At 36.5% G+C, this 14,229-nt stretch overlaps 1 protein-coding gene across 1 annotated transcript in view; it reads right to left on the bottom strand.

Annotated features, from left to right (window-relative positions):
- The window catches only part of TENM2 (teneurin transmembrane protein 2), a 1,307,492-nt gene extending 1,295,855 nt beyond the window's left edge, over positions 1–11,637 (bottom strand). The window contains exons 1-2 of the mRNA XM_047731060.1: positions 11,571–11,637; positions 8,508–8,657 (exon numbers count right to left, since the gene is read on the bottom strand). The gene's annotated coding sequence lies outside the window, so the exon portion shown is untranslated. The remainder of the gene's footprint in view (positions 1–8,507; positions 8,658–11,570) is intronic.
- Positions 11,638–14,229: the final 2,592 nt, after the last annotated feature.

The raw sequence follows: 14,229 nt of genomic DNA, 5'->3' as shown, positions 1-14,229 counted from the left end.
CAGAGCAATTCTATCATAGTAGAGGTAAATACTATCACAATTAAGATTGTAGTTAAGCAGAAATGCATAAAGAAGTACCATTAGGATATCAAAATAAAATCCAACTTTATAATCAATAAATATAGGACTTTAGTACATTCATATATATTTGTAACCGAAGGCAATCAATAACTGGTAAAACCTTTTGCAAAAGGATAGAGATATTTTATTAGGATCATTATTAGTTTTGCTAAATTTAGTTCTGCATAATGTTGAGAAAATTCAGACTCACTTTTAGTGGACCGGGAGACATCTTAGGTTGGCTTCTCTAGGCTATCAAGCTGGGCCAGATCATTTAGCTCCAGTTTCCCTTTCTATTAAATAGGAATAAACTATCAGCCCAGCCTACCTCACAGTGTTCTGAAAAGAATTTCCAGCTTTTTATGAATTGCTGTACCTACTTGTTGCTTTAGAAGGGCAGTCTGGTAAATGGGAAAATTATTTTTAGAATAAGACAAATCTGGATCGGAATCCAGACTCTGGTGTTCACCATTTGTGCAACCTAGAAGAATTAATGAACATCTCTGACCCTCAGTTTTTTCATCCAAAAAAGTGAGTTAGTAACAGTGCACATTTCACAAAAGTGGTGTGAAGATTAATGATCTAATAATCTGCAACATGGTAGGCATTTTCAAAAATGATTCCCTTTTCCTTGATATCATTATTACCATCGCCATTCTTATTCTGTTGCTAAAGCTGACATATTGATAACTCTTTCTTAAAATGGTTGTGTAATTATAGGCCTTATTTCTGCTTATGTAGCATTCAAGCCTGGCTCTTTAATTCTGAAAGAAATACATAGATAGATAGATAGATAGATAGATAGATATAGATGTAGGTATATAGATATATAGATCTATCTGTGAGTGCTCCAATTACCTTTCAGGTAAATTCCCATTTTGCCATTGCTCTTGTTTAAAATAACCGGACACTTTCTCTTGTTCAACTAAAAACCTAGACCTACACGAAGAGTAAGAAACACAATGGCTCTGATGTCAGACAAACTAGTTTTCTTCTCATTTCACCTCTGTTGCACACACCCATTCATTCATATACAGGTAATTTTAAATTATCAACTATAAACCAATTATCTGCCAGGGCCTCACTAACCCCATGGAGATTTCATCCAGTTACATGACTTTGGATACAATCTTTAGAGTAATGATACCATATTCATATCCCAAGCCCTGAACTTTCCTATGGACTCCATATGACTTAGATATCCAACTACTAGACCAATATCTCAGGTAAGATGTTTAATATGCATCTCAAATTTAGCATGTCAAAAACTCAGCTCTAAGCCCTTCCTCCAAAATATGCTGCCTTGCAATAACTGTTATTTGTGCCTCCATCTTTCCAGATGTTCAGCCCAAAACCCCTGAGCTGACCCTGGACTTATATCTGTATCTATGCTGTCAGTTTCACCCACATCCCATATCTACGCTGCCAGATTTACATTCAAAAAAATATGTATCAGGGGCACCTGGGTGGCTCAGTGGATTAAGCCGCTGCCTTCGGCTCAGGTCGTGATCTCAGGGTCCTGGGATCGAATCCCGCATCGGCTCTCTGCTCAGCAGGGTGCCTGCTTCCCTCTCTCTCTCTCTCTGCCTGCCTCTCCGTCTACTTGTGATCTCTGTCAAATAAATAAATAAAATCTTTAAAAAAAATGTATCAAAAAATGTATATATATCCGTAATGACACTACCCATCACCTTCCCTGCCACCCACCCTCAGTTTAAGCCATATGTGATTATGCTTCCCTGAATTATTTTAATACCTTCTAAACATTCTCCTTGCTTCCATTCTTGACCTCTTTCAGTCTGTTCTCAATACAGCAATCTGTGAGTCTCTGAGGAAGAGGGAAACCAGGTCACATCAAGCCCATTACTCAAACATGCCTTGTCTTCCCATCTCACTCACAGTAAATTGCCTAGAAGGGCCCAGAAGTTTTCACCCTCCTCTACCCACCACCTGTCTCACTTGATACTATGCTATACTCCCTCTCATTCCCTTCTCTCTAGCCATACTGACCTCTTTGCTGCATGCAACATGTCAGGCTCATTTCTGTCCCACACCAAGGAACTGTTACCTATGCCTGAAACACTCTTAATTTTGATCTGACTTCATGGCTCCCTCCTTTGCTTCCTTAGTTGTTGGTTCAAATGCCACTTTCTCTGGAAAGATGTCCCTGACCACTCCCTCTCTAGTCCCCTGCCCTGCTGTATTATTTTTCACAATGCCTTTCCTCATTTCTCATTCTACATATTTTGCATAATTTTTAGGCTTATCTTTGTCCCTCTACACTAGAATGTTAGCTCTTTGAGGACAGGGAGTGTTGTTTATTTTTGTTAATTACTTCATGGAACTTAAATTTGAAGGGTCAGGGCGGGGAAGACAGTAAACAGGGATACCTATCTTCAATTTCAATGGGGAAAGAAAGGCTTCCAAAGTAAATGCTTAAGGAAGTCACTGAATCCCTTGGAATTTTAGTTCCCTTGTCTGGCAACTGTAGATAACCAATCTACCCCATTAAGGAGGAAAACATTTTAAATGAGATCAGGGATATAACACACTTGCCAGAGGAACAGACACCTCAAAGACACACAAAATGTGTTCAGCACCATTGTCATCCTCTCTAAAATGCTCTGATTTTATAGCTTCATTTTGTTCTACTCCTGCTATTTTCTACCTCTCAATCTTTATGTGGAATATTGAAGACAGTAGCAGTAGAATTCTATCGGTTATTTCAGGTCCAAATAAACAAGTGAGATTTTGTAGAATTTGTTGAAGAATTACTGCTTATCTATTTGTCCTAATCATCTGATTACTGAAAAGCAACCAGAATTAATGCAAAATGCTCAAGTAGTTAACAATCTGGGTGTCTCAGAAGATGTTATTAAAAGGATGTTAGCAGGACTCTCTCATTGCTCTAAAACTCTTGATTGTGGTAGGCTCTAAAAAGCCCCTTCTGAGAAACGCTTAGTAGAGGCCAGTGGCCACGTAACTTTTGGAATTATTATTAGCTTTGCACTCAGATTATATCAAAGTCCAGGAAGTCCAGCTGAAGTGTGTTTACTGACGATTCAGGGACTCTTAACTTGGATACTCTTTCCTCTGCCCTACATATATTCTCATGAATGATTAGAGCTAAGCTATCAGTGCTGCCTGATGCAATGAACATTTGTACACACACAGACAACATTTAGCAAGTAGCAAGACACATGGACTTACATTTAGCAAACAGAACACACACACACACACACACTACAACTAAGATCTATTTATCAAACATCTATTACCTATCATAACTGGATAATTATACATAGTTATATAAAATATATATATTTATATAAATATGTGATAATGCTTTGATCAAGTAAGTTATTTTATGCTAGCTTATATATGTATAAATGCAAATTTAAGTGCTCTCTCTATATTACTTATATAATCACCATTACTTATATTATTACTCTCTATATTACTTATATTGGTTGTCTACGACAAAAACGTATATACAACTTCAGGTATTCCATGAACATATACTTAGAAATTTGTATTATAAAAGTCTTAAAAATACAACATCACACTATTTCCCGTGGAAAATTTTCTGAGAAACAAAATAATAAAAGCATGAGTTAGGATTTTCTCCAAAAGCTTCCTTACTAGCCATCTTCTCTTTTGACACTGACCTTAACCCTTAAGGAGACAACATGGGACTATTTCTGTTTCTTTAAAAGCATTAAATCAATTTCACTTTTACTTGAAAAAGAGTTGTTGAGTGCTTTTATAAATGTCCCACAAATGAGAAAATAAGAAAGAGTAGGAAAAAATCTCTTTAAAGAGATCAATCAACTAAGACTACACAGACTAAAATTCACACCAGTTAAGACTAAAAACCATAAGAAATATACATGATCATAAAGAATAAGAAGTAAAAATACAGGCAAAACTTAGTGAGGCATATTCTCAGACACTGATGTAATTAATTAAGGAAAATTTTCATTTACTTATACTCATGTATGCGTTTAAATACCCTGTGGACTAAAGCATTACATTAAGACCCCAAGTTCAAGATAGTATAGCACTGTAATGTTAGAATCAAATATAGGACTCTTCAAAATTGATGAAGAAAGAAAAACAGAACCCTAGACCCTCCTTGAGCTGAAACAGATGGTATCTGCTCAAAGGGTCTCAAAGGGAAAAATTAAGCTTTTTCTTCATATGTTTGACATGTGACAAAAAACACTGAACGAAATCATACAAAATAATTATCACTCAAGGCCTCCTTTTACTTCTAGAGGCGTGGGCTACTTTGTTGATACTTCATTTTTAGATCACCGAGGCTAATTTCTAAGAATTTTCCTTCTTTCACAACAGTCAAATTGATATTTAAGGGTCATAGTCTTTTGCAAAACAATATTAATGTGAAAAAGAAAATCCATTAAGGTAAGGAAACAAACAAAACAGAATCTCATGCTTGGGGACAAGAATAATTTATTTGTGCATGTGGGACAATGAGTTATTTGGTCTTTGTTCACAAATGAGATAACTGTCATATCCCATCATATCCCACTACCATGAATTATATATAACAACATTTGGTGAAATATGAAATTCTAAAAATACACTGAAAGGCTAGAGTCATCTTAATGGTTTATTATGATAGGTGTTCCTGGTTTTGAAATATCTTCTTTCATCGAAGACAAATGGGGGCGACATTATTTTAGAAAGTCCACATCTTTTAAAAAGATGGATTAAAAGCTCTTTGAGACAGCTGTGCTGTTTTATTAGAAGAACAACATTTTCTTCCTAAATAGTCCTTGAGGGCAATTGCATGAAATAATCAAGGGACGCTTTGGGCCCCATTCAAAATTAAAGCTCAAGGATATGTTGCATAGGAGAAGATGGCAGGGTAATCACTTTTGCTGTGAATATAAACATGTCAGTAAGGACATAAAGAAAATCAGACTTAAATCAAAGTGCTGATGTTATACTTTCACATCCAGAAGACCTATCCTTCTGTTGCACTGCCTCACACCTAGGCTTTGAAATCAGAGGAAAGTATATTTGAGCACCTTCTCATTCTGTAAAGTCATACAACCTTGGTCAAGTTGATCAAACTCTTATAAGTATCTTTATCTTCCTCTGTGAAATCAGGACAGTCTGTTATACCTTTCTTGGTTGTGAGGATTAAATGAGATAATACAGGTAATGGGCTTATCACAGTGTGCTTTGGAGAACTGAACAGACCTTCTATTTTGGAAACAATATGGCTTAGTAGGTAAGCCCATGAGCTCTGATGTTAGATACTCAAGGGTACTCTCTCACTTCCTGTGTAACTGTGAGAGATTGATTCCATCTCTGAGAACGGACAGTGGTTGACTCATCTAAAAAGCAGAAATGATAGAAGTACCCATCTATAAAACTGTGAAGGTTAATCACAAAATGTAAAGTGCTTACTACAGGGCTTGGCACATAATTATAACAACAGCTAACAGTGACAGGCTCAAATGTAACCTTAAATAACAACACATTAATATATACAAATATAATATTCACAACTTCCAAGGTTTTTTTTTTTTCTTCAATTTTAAAGGTCTTTTGGTTTCATTCTTTGTCTATTTTCATATCTCTCAACTGCCTCAGGGGAAAAAATCCTAAATATATCATGGATACACAAGGGCAGTGTGGAACATGGGCACTGCACCTGTCATCATGTCACTCATAATCACTTTTCTCTGCTCAAATGTGCACACCTGGGGAAGGTTGAAAACTCAGTCTCCTACATTATCCCCTATTTACAGTTGGGTAGGGAACATCTGGCCAATTAATTTTCAGTAGTCTAGGAGGCTGGATCCCCAATTATAGCATTCAAGGGTTCTTGTTTTTATTACCTTCCTATCATCAACATACACCAGACCTGGGTGAGCTGCTTGCTAGAAGAGCTTATATTGCTAGCTAACATTCTAGAGAAGGATACAAACAGGGAGCCACAAATCACACAAGGCAGAACTGTAATTGGATATGACATTCAGTTCAGAGTTTTCTTACGAATATACAAACTGCTTATACTAAGCCAAGTTAGCCAAGTTATGAATCTAATTACTTTGCCAAAGATAGTCATGAATTTCCATTTGGATTAGCCATGAGGTCAAGCAATAATCTTCAAATTATCCTCACATATTCTGTTTCCTAAGAAGGAAAAAAAAAAAAAAACTTACCTTCCTCAACTTATGATGGGGTTACATCCCCACAAAGCCATCCTAAGTTGAAAATACGTAGGCCCAAAATGCATTTAATACACCTAGCCTGCCATAGATCAGAGCTTGGCTTCGCCTCCCTTAAATGTGCTCAGAACGATCGCACTGGCCCACACTTGGGCAAAATCATAGAACACAAAGGCTTAAATAAAGTATTGACTATCTTATGTAATTTTTTTTTTTAAGAATTTATTTATTTATTTGACAGACAGAGATCACAAGTAGGCAGAGAGAGGAAGGGAAGGGAGCAGAGTGCCTGATGTGGGGCTCGATCCCAGAACCCTGGGATCACGACCTGAGCTGAAGGCAGAGGCTTTAACCCACTGAGCCACCCAGGCACCCCATCTTATGTAATTTATTAAACGCTGTACTGAAAGTAATAAACACGGTGTTTATATGGGTAGAGAATTGTTGTAAGTGTATTAGTTGTTTATCCCTGTGACAGTGTACCTGACTGGGAGTTGTAGCTTGCTGCCACGGCCTGCCACCATAATAAAGTATTATATGCATATCACCAACCCAGGGTAGGATGGAAATTTAAAACTGAAAGTATGGTTTCTACTAAATGTATATTGCTTTCATGTCATGGTAAAGTCAAAAAATTGTAAGTTGGAGAGTGTTCTGTATAGCCTTTAGGATAAATTTTAAGAGTCCCCCGCCCACAATTTATCCTGAATAGAGTGGTTCATTCAAAAATAATGAACCAAACCTTCCTATTATGAGTAATTGCTTCCTATTGTAATAACATTTGCTAAAAATCTCAGTTTGGGACTCTCATTAAAGTAAAAATTTAGGGATAGGAGGAGTGTATGAGGCCAGCTTCTCTTCTAGGGCTCCATGTTCTTTGTAATTATCACATGTCCAATAAATACAAGTTTCTGACAGTTCCATAGTGAACTCAGCAGGGCCTAGGTTGTTATTTTTTTCCTAAGAATAAATATCACATAATCTGAAAAGGCATCTTAAAAGGTAAAAGTGTGGCCATTTTTTTTTATAGTTGCTGACTGCAGGGACTCAAAGGAAATCTTCCTCTACAAGGCAGGCTCCCACTCCGGCTAATGGAGAATATGAACTTTAACAATGTCTGATGTGGCACAAAGTTTAAACATGCCTGCTCAACACCCAGAATCATCCTGAAGCAGGCAGAGAATACTGGTACTGGAATATTGGGGGGAAATGCGGTAGTTATCATTTTGTAACAATATATGTCTTCATATGCATGCATACATTATATATTACATGTGTATTTACACAAGTTTTCTAGTAGGTCAAAAGTTGTATCTAGAATTTTTTTTTACTTCAACTATTTCTCTCCCACTACAGATAATGCTGGCAGGACTGAAGTATCAGTCAGTGGGTGGGCATATGAAATTAAGCTTCACTGGATCATTTCCTCTTTCCTGAGTCCTTAAAGAGGCAGATCCTTGAAGGGACCCTCTGCTAGTTTCTATTACCTAAATTTCAGAGCTTCTCTAGTTTCCGTCATTTTGTGAGGCTTGATTATTGAGTCATCTATTTGATTCTGTGAGAAAGCCAGTATGCTTTCAATTTATTCTTTTGTTTTGTCTCCTTACATCAGTTAGTATTGGTCTCTGTTCCATGCCATCAATGGTCTCTGATTCATGATGTATACGTGTCCCCACTTCCGGCAACCTCCCACTTTAGGAAATTGGACACAGGATATGTGTCCTCTCTTGTCCCCATAAATTACAAGACCACTTTGAATTAAACTTTTAAAACATCCTCACATTCAATTACATTAATAAAATACTCCTTTAAGAGCAATGACAGTGATTTAAATATGTATTTGGTCTTATTTTTTACTTTACTTCAGACTAAAAACTTAAAAATAAATAACTTCATTGATTCTGAAACATTAATCTTTTCTCAGGATATGGACCAAACCTGACTAAATGCAAATAAGTAAGTTTCTGTATTTGGACATCAGAAGCAATATTTTTCCAAGTTTTAAATCATCCACATAGCATGTTAAATTATAGTGCCTCTCTTTCTTCTCTGACAGATTCCAACCTTTTGATTCTCTGCCTTCTTTCTTTGCTACAGTAAATTGATCCTTTAAAACATCCAGGTGCAAATGAATTAATGGTCTTCTATTGTGAGTGAGAGTGATTGGAGTCCCTCCCCCCTCCTTCTCTACATTGAGGTCCTTTCCTCTTCTGAGAAAACCCACATATCAATTAAACTCACCTGCTAATTAAAAGCTTGTTTGGAAAAATCCTTGCTAGTTAGAAGCAAAAGAAAGTGTAAAGGTGTCTAAAAATAGAGGCTTTGAATGTCAATTACTTCCTTCCTCCTTGGTTCCTGGTTCCTTGGGTTGAATTGAACGCTGATAAAGAGCTAGGGAAGGGAAAAAAAGAAAAAAAAAAATAGTAAGTATCTTTTTCACCTATATTTCCCTGGGAGTATATCATTGGTTTAGTAACTTCAGCTCTTTGTCAGCAACATCAAGATACACAGTTTTTATTCATGAGACGGAAACACCATTTCTCACTCCTTCTTATATAGCCACACTGATTTCCTGTATAAAGGCAGTAGAAACCCCAGTTCTTATACACTGGCTGTCAACAATCAAGCCAGAGCTTTTGTGAGCTGAAATATCAGAGGAATGAAAGTGAATGTGGAAATGATGCCCTGTTCTCTTTCTTAATGACACATACCTGCTCTTAGATCCTCAACCACTGTTCACTCCTATCTGCTTTTCCTGAGAAATGGGTCCTAAGGGCAGATTTATACCAATACTAGATTGTCTTTTCTTTCTTTTCTACCTCAGACTTAAAAGCTACATTGCTCTAAAGTAACATGCTAAGTATCAAACTATACAAAATAAAAGAAAATGATAAAAATAGAACTCAGGAGACTGGAAAAGTCACAGTATGAACAAAGCCTTTTTTTTTTTTTTAATGTACCAGACAATGAGAAGAAATTAAATTATGATCTGCCTTAGAAAATGAGAGTTAATTTATCCATTTATTCATTCACTTAATATATTTTGTTAAAAGTCCACTATTTGGTAGTCACTGAACCAGGAAGTGGGAATTAGAAATGAAATTAAGATCTAGTCCCACCCCTCAGGGAGTTTATAGTCTAAGAAAATAAATTGGGAGCAAACAGAAATTACAATAGCATGTGATAAAGCTGGCAATAGGAGAAACCCAAGCAGATAGCCCAGATGTGGAAGATCAAAGACTTTCAGAAATGGTCAAAGTTAAGCTACATTCCATTGGTTGAAAATAAATTACACAGGAAGGGGAATGAGAATAGGGAAAGACATTCCAATGTTGCTGAATATGTACCATGAAAGAGAATAGGACACTTTTGGGGGATCATCTGTCCATAGTTCACAGAAAGGAAAGGGAGAGCCCAAAGAAAGATCAAAATATAATGGTATTTTAAACTGACAATCAGAAAATAGTGAGGTTTTTTTCTTTTTAAATATTTTATCATTTATTTGATAGGGAGAGCATAAGCAGGGGGAGAAAAAGGCAGAGGGAGAGGGAGAAGCAGACTCCCTGCTGAGCAAGGAGCCAGATGCAGGACTCGATCCCAGAACCCTGGGATCGTGACCAGAACTGAAGGCAGACACTTTGACTGAGCCACCCAGGTGCCAACTAGTGAGTTTTTTTTATAATAGGATGTATAGATGGAAATAGGAAAGGACAAAGGTTCTCCGTTTCATTAATTTCTTTATGATGTATGAGAACAAACTATGTTAAGGTGGCTATGATAAACTTATTTATGAAAAAATCAGGGGTTAACTGACTTCACATAACTTAAGTCCAAAACAGATATATTCCCTATAGATTTAAATTTACAGAATTATGGTAGACTGCATTGCACAGAATAAGGATAAAACAGTTACTAATACAGCAAAGGCCTGTAAAAAGACAAAGCCTTCTCAGAAAAAAAAAAATGATTTCCCAATATGTTTATGTTCCAAAATAAGACATGGTTTGAAAAAAAAGAGAAGATATATTTACACAATGAAATACTGTATCAATGAGAATAAAGCAAATGTGATAATCTTCAATTCAGTTCAATTAAGGATATTGAGTAACTACTGTGTGCTAAGCTTGTTAATAGGTTCTAGGTCAGTCATAATTGATAAATAATGTAGTCATCCTAAAACTGAAATACTAACAAGAAAGATTATTTTTAAAAAGAACTGTCAATAAGTACTCAGTATTATGAGTACTCCATGTTTCTTCTATTACCTAGAATATAAGGCAAGAAACTTTTCTTATTCACAGCCATGTCCCTGGTACCTAAAATAGTGCCTGACACTGTGATTAAGTTAAATGGATAAGTTGTTGCTCAATGAATGGTCTCTGGATGTGAGGGCTTAAGCTCTGGTTTTAATACAGCACTATGGCTATAGCCCTCTTAATCTTTTTCCATATCTTATTTTTGTTTGAGGCTGATAGAAATGGTACGCCTAACTATAAAATCCAAAGTTCTCAGATAAATCATATAGCCCCAAATTAATCCTCCAAACTGTAAATCACCCTCCAATGATTTCTTATTGCAATAAAATAAAATCTCGAGTCTTACCACGGCCCGCTTCATCTCAACATTCATCTGACATTTTCCATACTATAGGCACACTGGCTTACTTTCTGTTCCTCAAATACACCAGATGTGTTTTAATTTTAGGGCTTTTGCCCCTTTTTCTCTGCCTGGAACATTCTTCCCCTAGAATTTTTCATGGCTCACTCTTATAAAGATCTCAGATCGAATGTCACATCTTCAATGAAGCCTTCTCTGACCATTCTTTTAAAATGCCTCATTCACCCATCAGTATTATTTTAGCATGTCATCCTGCTTTATTGTCTCCATAGCAGTTCTTATTATTTGAAATTTTCTTTTTGTTTGTTTTTCCTCCCATCCTCCACAACTAGACTGTTAGCTCCACAAAGAGAAGGGAATTATATTGTTTATCATTAAAGGAGTGCCTTGATAAAGCAAGTACTCAGTAAATATTTGTCTGCCACATAAATGAGTTAATTATCCAATGAGTCCCTCATTTAAATTTAGAGAATTATAAACTACTTTTCAGAAGTTTAACATCATATATTATTATGCGTGAACAATACATTATGAGTGACTACAATCCTTAAAGTGTGAGTCATATGAGGAGATTTTAGTCAGCTGTTCATTTCCATGGAAAAGGTACAATTTAAATTAGGGAGATAGCATAGGTTAGCAGTTAAAAATAGGGTATTAGAGCCAGAAACCCCTCGATTCATAACTCACCCTCTTACTGCATGTGAATTCTTGGGCCAATTTATGCTAGTTTGTGAATCACAGTCTCCTCATCTGTAAGACACAGACAGTAACTCTCACTTTCCTGGAGTTGTGGGGTCCCATGAGATAATGAATATATTTAACATTGTGTATGACTTGTAGTGAAAGCTCAAGAAACGTTAGCTCTTATTACTAGCCTCATCATTTTTAGGAAAAAGTTAAAAAATGAAATGTCTTATTGTGAAAAGTGTGAAATTAACCCTTGAATTGAAACATTTTAGTTGAATTTTGAAATTTAGATATTTAAAAACAAAGGATTTTTGTTATATTTTCCCTGTGTTAATATTTTTTTTTAATTTTTAAAGCAACCACTTGCCAGTTCCATGTCTCAGCTTTTATATTTACCCACACTGCACAGTGATTTGCCAAAGCTTCTTTTGTGCAACAGTAAAATTAGACTTCATTTTATTTTTCAATTTATGAGCAGAGACTACAATTCTAAAATTTTCTAGTATTTCCACAATGCCCTCTTACATCTTAAGTCCCTGTTAAAAGTATCCCAACATGTTTTGCAGTTGTTTATCAAGTTGAAGTAATTTTTTTTTAAAGATTTTACTTATTTGAAAGAAAGTGAAAGAGATCATGAGCAGGGGAAGAGCAAGGGGAGAAGCAGACTCCCCACTGAGCAGGAAGCCCAATGTAGGACTGGATTTTGGGACTCCATGATCATGACCCGAGCTTAGGGCAGACATTTAACTGACTGAGCCACACAGGCACCCCAAGAGTTTAAGAAATTTTTGCTGATATAATCATTCTCTTTATTTAACCAATCTGGAGTTTCATCCAGGTTCCATGCCAGTATGTTAACATAATCTTGATAGGGAATGGCTACTCTACATTTAACCAATCTGGAGGTTCATCCAGGTTCCATGCCAGTATGTTAACATAATCTTGATCGGGAATGGCTACTCTACATCTTCAGAAAGCAATCAGTGAGGCAGATTTAGTTCTATAACTTACATATAATATTGTTTTCATCTTAACTCCCATTTTTTTCATTCATTTGGTGCAGTCCTAAAATGCCCATATCAGGATATATGTAGTGTTTAACAACAGAATGCCAAACTTCTTTTGTCCCTTGCTAGGTTAATACTGTATTCTCTTTGAAAAACAGAATCCACCTTTTCATTTCCTGTAGAGTAAGACTATTCCTGTTTTTGCAGAAATCTGTAATTTTTTTCACCCTTGAAGCCTGTATATGGAAAACCAACCAGAGCAGGATTTTGTTGTTGTTGTGGGATTTGTATGTTATACTTTTTTTTTTTTTTTTAATCCACAATCAGCTAGAGTTCTAGAGATCTGAATTATGTGCTAACTACTCTGGTTAATTAGAGTGCTATTTAATTTTTGTAATTCAGCCGGTGCCTGAATAGTGCAAAATCCATTTGACCTGTGTCTTACAGTTATCCATTTGCCACATGTCTCAGACCTTTTTAATGATGAACTGCTCTGACTGGTAATCACCTTTGGGCCTCTTGTTCTTTCTCTTTACAAATTAAAAAGGAGCCTGAAAAAACATCCTGGTGCAAGGTGCACAGGCAATACGGTGAGGTTACAAGAGTAAAAAACTAACAGCATTCCTGAATACTGATGACAAAAATGTAGTGAAACCATCTCCAATCTTCCTCTCCACTATTTGACAAAGCAGCACACTGAACTAATCAGAGATTAGCAGAAAACAAGCTAGAGAAAATGTGGGTCACACCCTATATGGGATGTGTTTATGAAAGAGAGGGGGCTGGATAATCACACTGCAGTTTTAAAAGATTCTAGGTATAGAGTCAATTAAAAGGGGTGGCTATTTAAAGAGATATAAATTTTAAGCTAGCTTGTATTACAAGCAAGAAAGGGGCGCCTGGGTGGCTCAGTGGGTTAAGCCTCTGCCTTTGGCTCAGGTCATGATCCCAGGGTCCTGGGATGGAGCCCCGCAGAGGGCTCTCTGCTAGGCAGGGAGCCTGCTTCACCCTCTCTCTCTCTGCCTGCCTCTCTGCCTACTTGTGATCTCTGTCGAATAAATAAATAAAATCTTAAAAAAAAAAAGAAAAGATAGTGAGTTGGATATAGAGGGGCATCAGGGTGGCACAGTCACTTAAGCATCCTACTCTTGATTTCAGCTCAGGTCATGATCTCAAGGTCCTGGGATCGAGTTCTGTGTCGGGCACCCTTCTCAGCATGGAGTCTGCTTAAGATTCTCTTTTCCCTCTGCCCCTCTCCCTTGCTCTTGTTCTCTCTCTTTCAAAAAAGCAAAATTGAAACAAAAAAAGAATGGTGGTATTAGAGACTTATTCACTTAAACACTAATATTGTGTGGCTACTATGTGTTAGGTCCTATTTTAGATGGTGGCAAAAGCATTTAAACACAAATGACAAGACTGCTGCTCTAGTAAAGCTTACTTTTTAGTAGGGAGCCAAAAGCTTACTTTTAGGAGGGAGCCAAAAGGAAGAATGAATAAATAAATAATGGACAAAAGAAGTCAGGTTACTATAGGGTAATGGGATTCAGAGAGAGTTAGAGGGGATTTCAGGTTGGGAGATTAGGAAAGAAGTATTCTCTGAAGAGAGGACATCAAAAAAGCATTAACGGGTTTTTAAAAAAAAGCAGTCACAA

The sequence above is a fragment of the Lutra lutra genome, chromosome 5 (genome assembly GCF_902655055.1).
Source record: "Lutra lutra chromosome 5, mLutLut1.2, whole genome shotgun sequence".
NCBI lineage: Eukaryota > Metazoa > Chordata > Mammalia > Carnivora > Mustelidae > Lutra > Lutra lutra.
This window is presented reverse-complemented; position numbering and strand designations above follow the sequence as displayed.